This window comes from Mytilus edulis, chromosome 11 (genome assembly GCF_963676685.1).
Source record: "Mytilus edulis chromosome 11, xbMytEdul2.2, whole genome shotgun sequence".
Classification (NCBI taxonomy): domain Eukaryota; kingdom Metazoa; phylum Mollusca; class Bivalvia; order Mytilida; family Mytilidae; genus Mytilus; species Mytilus edulis.
This window is the reverse complement of record NC_092354.1, coordinates 28,599,466-28,613,838: the sequence shown is the minus strand read 5'-3', so window position 1 is coordinate 28,613,838 and position 14,373 is coordinate 28,599,466. Positions and strand designations below refer to the sequence as shown.

Genomic DNA, 14,373 nt, shown 5'->3' with positions numbered 1-14,373 from the left:
ATAAATTATCCAAAAAGTGGTTAAATATATGGAGAATTTTACAATTTTATATTAAAGGTTTGATTGGTCCAAGTTGACTTTTAATACAAAAATCAATAATTATTATAAAATTGTCTTGGTCAAATGACTGATTTAAGGTAACATCAATTACAATTATCAAAAAAATTGTCAAATTTACAGTAAAATGTCGAAAAATCATCAAAATACCAATATCAGATTTGCTGTTGTATTATTTACAATTATTCTCAGAATATGGTCAATTTAAGATAACATGTGAATAAATTATCCAAAAAGTGGTATAATTTTCTAAAAAAGTATTACAATTTTATAATAAAGGTTTGGTTGGTTCAAATTGAATTTAAGTAGCAGTCCATGTAAGAACCTGACAAATTAACTAAAATGTGATATACCTTATCTTATCAAATGACCCAAAACTGCAATAAATACTTCAAAAAGGTCAAAATAATGCATCATTCACAATTTTTATATTCATCATTCAAACTGCTGCTTTTTACTAGAGGTTTCATTTTCAGGATTTTTGCCTATTTGTCCTATGTAAAATTACACATATTTTTCATTAATTTTTTCTTAAGGCTAGAAAAAATATATGATAAGTTATATATAGATAGAAAGACAATTGTTATATCTATCAAATAAAACAAAAAAAATCTTGGGATTTTTTGAATTGATAATAAAAAACCGTTTGAAATTTTTTTTTAAATTGCCATGTTATTATCTCCCCCGACGGAAATCTTCAGCAAAAGAAAATAGGTATACTACATTAGAGGGAAATATAAACAATGGCAGACGCTCCATGGACAGAAAGAAACTGCAGCATTTCAATTTTTTCTAACAGTAGATGTGGTTTTTCCAACTATTTTCCATCAGAACATAATCTTATTACAATAAGCAGCTGCAACATTAATATTAACAGCCATTTACAATCACTACAACTCTCAAAAACCTGCATTCCATCAGAAGGCCATTTAATTTTTTTCCGTCTTGGTATTTTCACTTTGTTTTGTGATTATACAATATGTCCACACCATCGGGCCACACTTGGAATAAGATGGAGAAGGAGTGTTGCATGCAGTCATCCCAACCATAAAGGGAAAACCAAGCCAGACAGAGGTGTCACCCCAATTGTCAGCCGACATCTGTTGATCTCAACAGGACAACTTGTGCCAGTTGGTTCAGGTAAGAACTTTATATACAATATAACCCCCTGTTGTACCTGTTCAAACTTTTTCTATAATTATTATTTTATCAATTTGTTCACATTTTTATAATCAATCAAGAAAAAATAAAAGAAAAAGTAGAATTTGCTTTTTTTCACTTCTGGGAAAATTCATGTAAAAAATCATACTGGGGATTTTGATAATAAAAAGATATTCAGATGGTGTTTCTCAGGTTTAAAGATGTTCAATGTAGAATTATGTTTGTTATTATTGAAATTTTTCAGAAATTTGCACCCCCTATTTATAACAAAAATATTGCAATTTCGAAAGATTATACTACATGTATATTGAATATGCCTTTTCAATGGTGGGTGGGTCAGTTACATGTATCATCCTTAATGTCAGCCTAAAGCTACGATTACCTCTTGATGTTGATAGGGGTAATAAGTGGTTGAACCATAATTTTTATAAGGGGGTCCAAATGACTACAAAAGAGGGGGCCCGGCTCCAGTCATGTTTCAATGCGTCCCAATATAATCAACCAAATTTTTCCACAAATGCCCCCTACCTCGGGGATTTTAACATATATTGAAAAGACCTACACACATTAATATTAATCTAAAATTTACAATTGCATTTGATTTTTTTTTTCATTTAGGAATATGTCGGACATGTAGAGGAGGTATTCCAAACCTTGACTCAATGTCGTTTGAAGATAATGATGTACATGTAAGTTTTTCTGGAAGGTCTCCAAAAACTAGAAATAACTTTTATATATGCATAAGATGAGAACTTTAATCTTTTATGAAAATTTTATGTACGCATAATCATATATGTATATATTTAGCATATAAAATTGAGAATGGAAATGGGGAATGTGTCAAAGAGACAACAACCCGACCAAATAAAAAAAACAACAGCTGAAGGTCACCAACAGGTCTTCAATATATATATATATGTTATGAAATTTCATTTATTTGTACAAAAATTAAGTGGTAAAAAATGGTCTCACCCAGCACACCTATGCATTGCTTTTTTTAGTTTTAATTTATTGAATGAACAAAGTACTGTAACTTCTGTAAATGTGGAAATACTTGCAATGTTTATTAGTGCGAGAAATATGATACAGTTGTAATCAGAATAATTTAAACTCACATATTGGATTTTTATATATGAATAATAGAGCATGATTTCTTTTCTCTCATTTTGGTGTAAAATAATGAAATCACAATAATAAATTTGCATAAACACTGTTTTATGTTTTAATCTTATAGCACAAAGAACAACCATTTGGAGGCTTTGAACAGGTTTCAACTAGTGCATCATCTGCTAAAGAAGAGTTTGACCCTGAACAAAGTAAAACTGTAAATGTAAGTAGTATAACTAACTATTTATAATTTATGTTCCGTAATCTTTTCCGAAATTAAGACATTTTTTTCCGAAATTGATCTGACTCTTATTTAGTTTGCTTATCTTCCTAAGTTATATTTAGAATAAAATAGATTGTTGAAACATATTGTATGACGTCCATAAATGTTTTGCAACATTAGGAAACAGTTTTTCATATTAAGAATAATGGATCCAGCTGTTCTGTAAATATTTGGTTTGATTTGAGAAGTTTCCTGCCAACTTGTTTACTTTAGTTGTTAGAATCAACAGAAGTTTGTTTGTAAAAATTATTATGTGACATGTACATGTTTGTGAGTTATAATGACACCTGAAATAAATGTTTTCTTTCATGCACATACTGGCATTATCTGAAGTTAGCAATTATATAAGTAGGAAATGAAAAATTTAACTGTGGACATGGTAGACAAAATTGAGAAGAGTTTTTATTTTTGCATTTAAAAAATTAACAACACCAACACATTGGGTATTGAACACAAAAAACATGTGCAACAGCTTTTTAGTTATTATTGCTGTAATATTGGTTACATTATTTTAACTCATAATATCAGATTGATATTTTTATATGTTTTAGACTATTCAAAACAGAAAGAGAATAAAACTGGAAGACACGAGTATTGAAACGCACACATGCAAGACAGCTGAGTCCCTATCTGATGATGAATCGGTATGTTTAGCTGAAATAAAAAAGAAGATGTGGTGTAATTGCCAATGAGATAACTCTTCGGAAAAAACCAAATGATACAGGAAATAACAACTATAGGTCACCAATCAGCAAAGCCTATACGACATACATCAGCTATAAAAGGCCCCTAAATGACAAATGTTAACAATTCAAACAAGAAAACTAACAGCCTAATTATGTACAAATAAATGAACAAAAAACAAATATGTAACACAGCAACAAACAACAACCACTGAATTACAGGCTCCTGACTTGGGACAGGCACATACATACATAATTTGGGGTAGGATGGGGAAAGGGGGGGGGGGGGGGGGGGGGTAAACATACTAGCGGGATCCCACCCTCCCCTAAACTTGGACAGTGGTGTAACAGAACAACATAGGATTGAACTATAAAAATCAGTTGAAAAGGCTTAACTCATCAAATATATACAAATAGAAATACATCTAACAAAAACAGAGTGAACATAGCTTGGCACTTATACATCCCAACAACAAAAAGACCATTAGTACAGATGTGAGAGTACTCACACTTACTGGTAGCTAGTTCAAAATGACAAATGTAAAACAATTCAAACGAGAAAACTAACGGCCAAATTAATGTACAAATAATTCTGATATTATTTGCATATTAGGGAATACGTTCATATGATTGGTCGAGAAGACTTCCGGTCGTCACTCTTGAAGTTGTTTATTTTTTCGATAGACGACATTGACAGAACTACTTTTTTTGTAACCAATGGCGGCTAAAATAACACTGTCAGGCTCGACGTTAAAAAAATACTTATTTTCACTTATCCGTGTTGTTAAAGAATTTTAAGGATTAAATGGCTTTAAAAAGGAATTTATTGGTGTATAAACTGGACCAAGTCACTCACAAACATATCATAAAGTCCTTCGGACTTTATTGTAAGTGAATTGGTCCCCTTTATACACCAAAAAATTCCTTTAAAAAGGCGTTTAATCCTATAATAAATGAACAAAAAATAAATATATAACACAGCAACAAACAACAACCACTGAATTACAGGCTCCTGACTTGGGACAGGCACATACATATATAATGTGGCAGGGTTAAACATGTTAGTGGGATCAAGTCTTCTGTTTAGTTATGTTAAGAATTTTAATATAGAATGGAAAAAAAATTTAAAATAATTTAAAACAGGAACAAACAATAAAAGCTGAAAATGAGCAAAACAAACCCACCCAAAAACTGTAGTGGGCTAGAATGCTCATGAAGAGTAAGCAGTTACTGCTCCACTTGTGGCACCAGTTCTGCTACTCCTTAAAATGAACAGATGGTGATGACAATATATGAATTGATTAATACTTTCTAAATGTGTATAGATTAAAACTTGAACATTCTTTTATTAACTTTCAGTTCCTAGACTCACAGTCACAAAGTTTGTCACAAATTTCTTCTTGGAGTCAGGAAAATATGGAAACATCTTTATCTGACCTAAATAAAGGAATTGACATCATAAGTAGAGGCCATTCAAGTCCTGTCAAATTTCAAGTGAGAAGTGATATAAGTAGCCTAAAACCTTCCACGAAAAGAACTGTGAAACGTAAAGTAGTTTCAGCCATTGACACTGTCCTTAATGGTAAGCTCATTTATTTTTATTAAATAAATTATTATGAAGCTGACTCTCACTGATAAAAATAATATAGAGTTATGTCCCTTTTTAACTTGATATGACAGTCATTCTCATATATTATATTTTACTTATATATCATAAACAAATTATACATAAACACATGACATGATATAACTTATTAAATTTTCTTTTAAATGCAATTGCAAGGAAGGACAATAACAATTTACAGTCATTCACTGTTCAAAAACTTTTGAGAATGAGTTATCTCCCTAAGAAAATGACCATTTTAGCAAAAATGGCAAGCCACATACAGTACTATGGTTTGAAAACTGTAGACTATTAAATTAATCTATAAATTTAAAAATAAGAATATGTGGTAAAATTACCAATGAGATATATTGCCATCCAATACCAAATGTCATATATGATCAATTATAGATCACAGTATTGGCCTTCAACCTGGAGCCTTGACTCACATTGCAAGGTAAAATATAAAAGGACCCAGAATGACCAGTGTAAAATAATTCAAAAGATACAATCCAATTGCCAGATGTACATAAAAAATTAATAAGGAGACTGTTGTTTTGTATAATTGTGCCCCTAATAAGTGGTGAATATCCAAAATTGTAACCTTAAAATATAAAAAAGAAGATGTGGTGTAACTGCCAATGACACGACTCTTCACAAGAGACAATATGACACAGAAATTAAAAACTATAGGTCGTTATACAGTCATTTCATTTTTACTGTGCCCTCAGTAAAAAAACTTTGAAGGGTTTAACATTTGGAATATTTACTTTGCCTGAGCATGCTGAGGGTCATAATTGTATAATAATATTCATAACATAAAAATCACTAACTGAATTGGTTTCTCTTCAGGTATAGCTCCAGGTCAAAGTCAGGCACTTTTTAAGATGATTCAAGATAAAGACCCAGAATCTGCTAACTCATCTGAACTTCAAGAGATCATTGTAAAGATTCATCAGGAGAGTACAGACAGAAACACAAAACAGCAACTTTTGTCATTGATTGCCTTGTCACATACTAAGAAAGATCTTCAACAGCTTATACATGGGCTGACAGTGTATGCAATAAATGAAGCCAGGAAACATGCTAAAACTAATGGCCATGGTAATTTTAATATCCACATATTATATATTTACCATAAGTTGAAGTTGAAAAATTATTGAGATTTTCAATTCATTAATAAAAAATAGAATAATATTTTTTGCACAAAAAGATTTACTTACTCTATTATAGAGCATTTCTTAAAGATTATGGTCACAGTTAAAAACAACAACAGCTAAGTTAATTTCAGTCAGACACAGCTTTTTCCCATAACTCAAAAACTGTATCTTGATCTTGACCAAAGGTCAGATGTTGAGAGTTAAGGTCACAGTAAGAAAACTATAATAACAATTGTTTCTAGGCATTACTGCATTGTTTTATTCCAGAATTTGACTCCCAAAGGTCATATCATTTAGGTCAAAGTCACATTCAGAGAATGATTTTAATCATATTTAGTCCAAGTACTTACTCCTTTTGATTATTATCATCATTCTTTGTTTATTGATTCATTGATACAAATGTTATTATCATAAAAAAAAAAGAAATTGCAAAATGTGCTAAGTAAGCATATGAATACCTTTTAGCAGAATAAATTGTTTTGAATGTGTTAACTACCAGATTTGTTTCTTTGCCTTATGGAATGTAAGGAAACAGTAATATGAAAACTAAAATGTTATGAAAATAAAATGTCTTAAGTCTTTCCACTAGTGATTTATAAAAATATTTGCTTTTATTCAGGTGCTATAATACCTAAACAGCTCCCAGTCTTTCGACATAGGATGGATAAAGACAAGTTAGACCATGCCTTAGATTTTTTCTTCAGTCCATCATTTCACCAGGTAAAAAAATATTGATATTGATGAAACTGAATATTCTTACCGTACACAACCTGAGAATATGCATGAGGGAAATTAGTCTTGGTCCAATGATTTCAAGGGAGATAATTGAACTATTGAGTTTAATATTGCAATATGTATTAACAGGTCTCGTAAGTGCAACTTCTTATTAACAGCTTGATCAATATTGATGAAACTTTACACACTTGCAGTACATAATCCGAGAATGTGCATAAAGGGAAAAAAAACCTGGTCAAAAATATTTCAAGAGAGATAATTGAAACTAATTTAGTTTATTGAAGTTTATGGGTAGTTGGGATATCATTTTAGTGAGTTCTATGCAACTCTTAGAATGCCAGATATTATCCACACAGGTATGTGTCCATTTGTGTTTAAATTTTTACCTTAAAAGCAGGGGTATATAGTGATAGGGAAGTCCATCAATCTGTTTGTTCGTCCGTTCATTCGTCTGTCCATTCGTCCCAGATACTTTGTATCTGCAACTCCTTATTAACCACTTATCTGAAAGAAATGAAACTTTCTCAGATTCTTTATGATATAATGCCATTGTGCACCTCCTTTTTTGTTTTTGTTTAAATTGATTTTTGGGGTTTCCAATACAATAACATGAACTTTGCAAGATGCAGGGGTATAATTTTGTGAAAATAGTGCTCTTACACTATGATTTTGTTAATCAAACTTTGATTAAGATACTTTAGATATTTAAATGTTTTTTTTCTATGAGAAAATGGGCTCATAATATTCAGCTGCAACTGCAACTGTTGGTCAGTGAAACTTCTCTGAAACCATAAAACAGAATATCATGAAACTTTATAGATGATTAGGACTTTTTGTTAAGATTTGTATACACACATAGATTTTGATCAACTAACTTTTTGTATGAGTTATGAGTCTTTCAACTATTGAATCTGATAAGATTTGTTTGACTAGTGACAATTATTTGGGCATGGTAATGCGAGTTTTCTCTTTAAGGTTCTTGAATTATCTAATAATAGCTTAAACCTTTTTTGATTTCTAGGTCTCATCCTTTGGTGTAAAGGAAATGAAGTTGGACAATGGAAATACAGTAACAATACCTGAAGTAGTGAGAACTGCATGTCATGCCACTCTTATAAACGTGTATACAAAATATTGTACAGAAACTGAATTCCTGCCTTTATCAAGATCCACTTTATTCAAAATTCTAAATGCATGTCCATCTTCAAGACGAACAAACCTGAAAGGCCTCGACAATTGTGCCGCTGATGGTGGTGCATCATATGAGACATTGTTAACAACAGTCAAGGAAATGGGTGGTGCATCATATGAGACATTGTTAACAACAGTCAAGGAAATGGGTAACTATGTTGTTGATGAGGAAGTGCAAGTAGAGTTGCGTGACTGCAAGGACAGTTTAAATGCCAGTAAAATTTACTTGAAGACAGACTTTAAAGCACACCTCAGGAAATGTGATAAATGTTTGCCCTTTACCGACCGACCCTATCAATTAGTTCCGCCTGAAAATCTTTTATTTGTATTTACCAGCAAGATTTTATTTTATTTTATTTTTTCGTTCCTACAAAAAATCTTATATTTGTAATTCCCGCTCAAAACTTTTTTACCGGAATCCTCGGGTTTTATCTTTATCGTATAAGGTCTAGTCCGTTTGGTATCACGTGAGCGTTTGACATGCACACTTGCATTTAGAGTTTCAAAGCATTTGTTTGAAATCGATGTTGAACGCTTTGAAACCATGATATGACGTACGTTAACTCTGTATCTTTATACTTGAAGAGCAGGGTTCATTTACAAAAAAGTTTGTTTAATACAAAATAATCAACGTGTGTACAAACTATTTTGTGTAAACGGACGTTGTATTCTATGTAGGGATGGCCTTTTGTGATCCGTAGATCAGGATGATTATGTTAACAATGCCTTCGACCAGCATTGCTATATTATTTATATCTGACATGAACATGATGAACCAAAGGTTACAAAAGCCTGTAAAGTGGAGAATATTTGGCAGTAAAATCGCCCAAGTTTTCCATACAGATCATTTATAAATGCGATGTAAAATACGTGACAATTGAGTTTAATTCTTGTAGCATTTTTATTGGAAACATAGGCACACACGCAAGTTTAAACACTAGGGACCTTTTCTACTAGTAATGTATGTCTGCCCGGACATATTTTACCAGGACAAAGTTATCTCTTACAGAAAACCTTTAGGTAGAGGTAAGCGTACAGTACAGAATTTTAGTGCAAGTTAAAACTCTTCAAAGTTCCAGGCATATATAAACGTTGAAAATATGCGGCACAGCTCTATATTTTGATATTTGAAAACAAAATAGTAGTGCATATGAATTAACTTCACATTCTTCATGATATTTTTTTTCAAAACGTAGTCCCAGAAACTTATTAGCAAAAGCAAAACAGACAAAAATGACATTATGCAGATTTTGTATCTATAAAATAAAATATTATACCTACCTGCCTACCCATGAAAAAAAATATATCGAGCCAACTTATTTTTCTGGGGAAAAATATAAAATATTTTACCTACCTACCTACCCTGTTTCAAAACATAGGGTCGGAAAAGGGCAAACAAACAATATTTTAATTTAGGCCTCACTGTATCAATTATTCTTTGAGTGATCCAACAGACCAACATCTACAACAGCACTGTGTCGACCATCAGCATGACATGGTATGTGAGAGATGTAATTTACTTCCACAAGCAGTCTCCACCATCAAAAGACGTCTTTCTGAATTAGGTATTTATTGCAACCTTAACAAATTTAAATCACTGTTTATTTTGTAATTTGATTTGAATAGATAAACTTTTCTCAGTTTATGCATTAGGTGCACATTACTGTTCAATATAAAAAGAGAACAATAATACTAGTGTTTTTCATTATTCCTAGTGTCATCAAATAATAAAACATAGTACGATTATAATCATGATTTTTAAGTTTTCTTTGATTTAGAAAATACACTTTCTTGAAAACAAAGAAAAAGTTAATAAAAAGCAAGGAATTGAATTTTTTAATTTTTTTCCAAAGAGACAACAACCCAACCAAAACATACAAAACAACTCAAGGCAACCAATGGGTCTTCAACATGCAAGAAATCCTGCACCCAGAGGAGGTCTTAATCAGGCCCATATCTATTTTACTAAAGGCATACTATATCTAGTTGACATTATTTATTTTGCAGACATACCAGATGAAGTTAGAAATGATCTGCTGGCCAGTATAGATGTAGCTGAGGCTAAGATTCTTGAATGGAAGAGTCATATTGTAAGAGGTGTCAACCAAGATCTAGCAAGGATCCTACTATTAGAGGAATTGAAAGATGGAGAATGTCTCATAATCATGGACTGGGCTATGAAATTCCTTCCTTTAGCATTTCGTGAGAACCAGAGTGATTGGTTTGGACAAAAAGGAGTTTAAAGATGAAAATCAGAATTTAATGGTAATTTCCTTATTCAAAATGCATATAGTCAGTTGAACTTCATAGACCTCACCTATGTTTTATTTCATTTTTTTTCCTTTGTGGTGTGATTGCCAATTATAGACAATTCTCCATCCAAGACCAATTGTTGTTAATGTAAGCAATTAAAGGCTACTATAGCCTTTAACAGAGTCTTAGCCACCTCAGCAAAGTATGCTGAAAAGGGTCCCAATATGGCCAATGTAAAACAATTCAGAGGAGATAAACAAACTGTGTGTTTAAAAAAAAATCAAGATTATTGAAGGGGCCAATTTCAACAAAATTTTGAGAAACCTATGAATACATGCATGTAATAAACTACAACATTTAAGGTTGATGACCCCAGTACCTATTAAAAATGGTCACCACCAATAACTATTGCTTAAATTTGTCAAAAATATCAGATAAATGATATATTAAAGCACCTTTGTTTGTCTCACACAAAATATGTATGTGTGTTGCCTAGTAAAATTTAAAAATATTGCTATAAACTGGCAGTTTTTATTCTATACTATCGGTGAAAGATTACAAGCTCTTAGGATCCTCTTTATATAATTATCTTTTTAGTAAAATATTTTTTTAGATTCCTTTTATTTTACTTGCAGCAAAGAACATATACACATACAATGGATGCAGTTAAACAAGATTGGGTTGCAGTAGCTTCCGTGTTAGAGAACACTTTAAGAACAATAAAAATTCAGCTTCCCAGAATCAACACAGTATACTTGAGAAGTGATAATGCAGGATGCTACCATTGTGGCAGTCTTTGGTTGGCTATACCTAAGATCACTGAAACAACTGGTAAGAGAAATAATGTCATTTTGCACTTAAATTCAGATAGACAAACTCCACAACACTATAATCATCTACTTTAAAAAGCTGGGTTTTTAAGTATATAATTTACTTTAAAATCCCAGGGTATAAATACCATTTATTATTTCATTGGTAATCTATTATACACTATAAGAATAACCATTGTCTATCTGTGCATGTATGAGAACCTTGCAAGGTACGCACATACAAAATAAAGTTAACCTATTACTAATATGCTGCCAGATCACTATATCCATAAGTCTTGCTTTTTGGGACAGAAATCGCAGGTAACACAAATTATTATGTCACACAATGCATTGCCTATATTTTTAGTGATACAGTCAGTACATTGATATTTGAAATTATCATATACTTAGACTAAATAACATATGATTTTAACCGTTTGATAATAGCATTAAATTAAAGTTTTTCCATATTTTTCGATTTGGTGCTTAGCGGGCTGAAATGAAAAGTTTATCACATGCTTCGATTGTTATCACATGGCTTACCGTAACGTTATCACATGGCATTCCGGTGATACTCGGCAAATTCCGGAAAATACACCTCAATGCTACGTTTACATTGAAAAACATTACAAATAGTGTACAAAACAATTATTTAAATACGGTAAAGTATATTGTGTAATATAATTAAGTTAAAAAAAATAAAAAAAAAATAAATGCATTTTTTCATTTTTTCTGAAACATAATTTAGAAAGTTACTTTAAAAAAAAAAGACTTTTCCAAACAATGTTCATTATGTATATTGTTGAATTATTTTCTTTGTCGATTCGTCCATATAATTTTTTTTTCTCTCTTTTGAGGCATATGATAGAAAGAGTTCATATTGAATGTATCAAATTTTGGGTCCGACGTCCGTGAACTTTTTACTCTTTCAACTTCTTTTCGGGAACCACGTAAAAGGATCAATATATGAATCTGTTATTTTTCTCTACTTTTGAAGCATATGATAAAAAGATCATAACATGGCATTTTTCATATCGCATGTATTATCAGCCCTAGGTTCAATATCAGCCCAAGAGCCGCATGGCTGATAATATAAGCCAGTTGGATCAAAGGGAAATATACAAATTGCCAGAAATAACCGTAATATATATATAGCTAGTTCATTGATGACTTTAAAAGTGTTATTTGTTTACATACAAGTGTCTCAAAATTTGAACTATCATCTACTGCATACTATACTATAAACACATAATATGGAGATATTTATGCTTTGAAAATTTGTGTGGAAGTTCTCTGTTATGTTGAAGGCTTGTCAACACAATTCAACCCTGGTGTCATTAAGTTGAATTAATGTACATGTATATTTTTATTTTTTTAGGCATAACAATTGCACGGTATGACTATAGTGAGCCACAAAATGGTAAATCATATTGTGACGCAAAGATTGCCCATATGAGAGGGAAAATCAGAAGATCAGCTGCATCTGGTAGTGATGTTTTAACTGCCTTAGATATGAAAATGGCCATTGACAAACATGGTGGAGTAACATCCTGCCAAGCAGCATATGTAGCTGTAGATCCTAATTCTCTCGTTAAGAAGATCACCTGTCCTATTAAGGCAATTACAAAGATTTCAAATGTCAGATTCAACAACGATGACACAATAACAGCCTGGAAGGCATTTGAAATTGGAAATGGGAAGAAGATTTCTATAAATAGTACTTTAAATGATGTAGAATTGAATGTTGATGTCCATGCAAACTTTACAATTCCTACACAACCTGATGGTATTATAAAAAAACCAACTATGCCAAAACAGACAGATTCAGAGTCATTTAACATCAGTTGTCCAGAAATTGGCTGTATACTGTATTTTGAATCGTACAGTGACATGAACAACCATTGTCTGCTAGGCAACCATGAACACCAAGATCATAAAGGAAGCACCTTTAATGATATTAAATTGAGATGGAAGGAGTCGTGCTTTAACCTAACTGATGACACAATCAAATTCAGATGTGAGACTGGGTTAAAGCAAGGCTCCAATGAACAAATAATGGGATGGGCCTTAAAGAAGGAAAGAAAGGTTGTAAGATTTTCAGACAATGTAAAATCTTACTTGAGCAACATTTTTGAAGAAGGTGAAAGAAGTGGAATTAAAGCTAATCCTTCAACTGTTGTCAGGAACATGAGAGTGGCAAGGGATGAAAATGGAAACAAAAGGTTCACCCCTAAAGAATATTTATAACTTGGACAGATTGCATCCTTTTTCTCCAGATTGGCTGTTATGCAGAGATGTAAAACACCAATTGCAGATATTGACCAAGATCTTGATGCTGTTATTCTTGCTTTAAACAAGGCTGATGCTGTTGAACAATTATTGTGAAAAACTTTTTTAATCATGTAGTTTAGGCCCCTAATTTGCTTGTGCCATATTTTTGCTGTTAATCACTTTTGGTTAGATAACATGCTATGATAAATCAAAGTTTAATGTTTTTTTTCTGAAATACTGATCCATGGAGCAAAACTATTTACCTTCTTTTTTTATATTTAAAAAAACTCTAACCTAATTCACTGAAGAAATTCATGAATAAAAGACAAGCCAAATACAATGAATATGGGCACTCTGCCTTTTAAAAATAGTAACTTGTTTTATTTAAAAAAAATACACCTGCTTTTAAGTAAAACAAGTCTATAATGAAACATTTTTTTATCTACAATAGTGTATTTGTTTGATTTTCCATCCCACATCAAGTTTAAGTTTTTGGTCAAGGTGGTTTTTGATGAAGTTAGAGGCACATCAATTTGAAACTTAGTACACATCTTCCTCATGATGTGATTTTTGTGTCGCCTTCATCTCAAGTACAGTTAATTAATGCTTGTGGTATACAATGCTTTTTTATACTTTCAACATAAATTATATTATGAACACTAGAACAGGCGAGACATTTCAGTGTGTCCACTCTTGTTCATAATTCTTTTTTTTTTTGGGGGGGGGGGGGGGGTGTATACATCTGATAAGTCTCGTATACATGCACAACATCTTCCTAATGGATGGACTAATATTGATAAAACTTGATACGATTGTAGTACACAACCTGAGGATGTTCATGAAGGAAAATATTTCTCGTCGAAATTATTTCAAGGGAGATAATTGAATTGACTTTGTTAAATATAGCAATAAATGGCAACAAGTCTTGTAAGCACACCTTCTTCTAAATGGATTAATCAATGTTGATGAAGCTTTACACAGATGTTGTATACATCTTTAGACATGAGGAAGGAGGATATTTCTTATCAGATGTTTTTTTTCAAGGGAGATAATTGAAATT

The 14,373-nt window shown here is 31.8% G+C and overlaps 1 pseudogene; it reads left to right on the top strand.

Moving 5' to 3' along the window:
- Nucleotides 1-357: 357 nt before the first annotated feature.
- On the top strand, nt 358-13,620 carry LOC139494137 (uncharacterized; annotated as a pseudogene).
- The last annotated feature ends 753 nt before the right edge of the window (nt 13,621-14,373 follow it).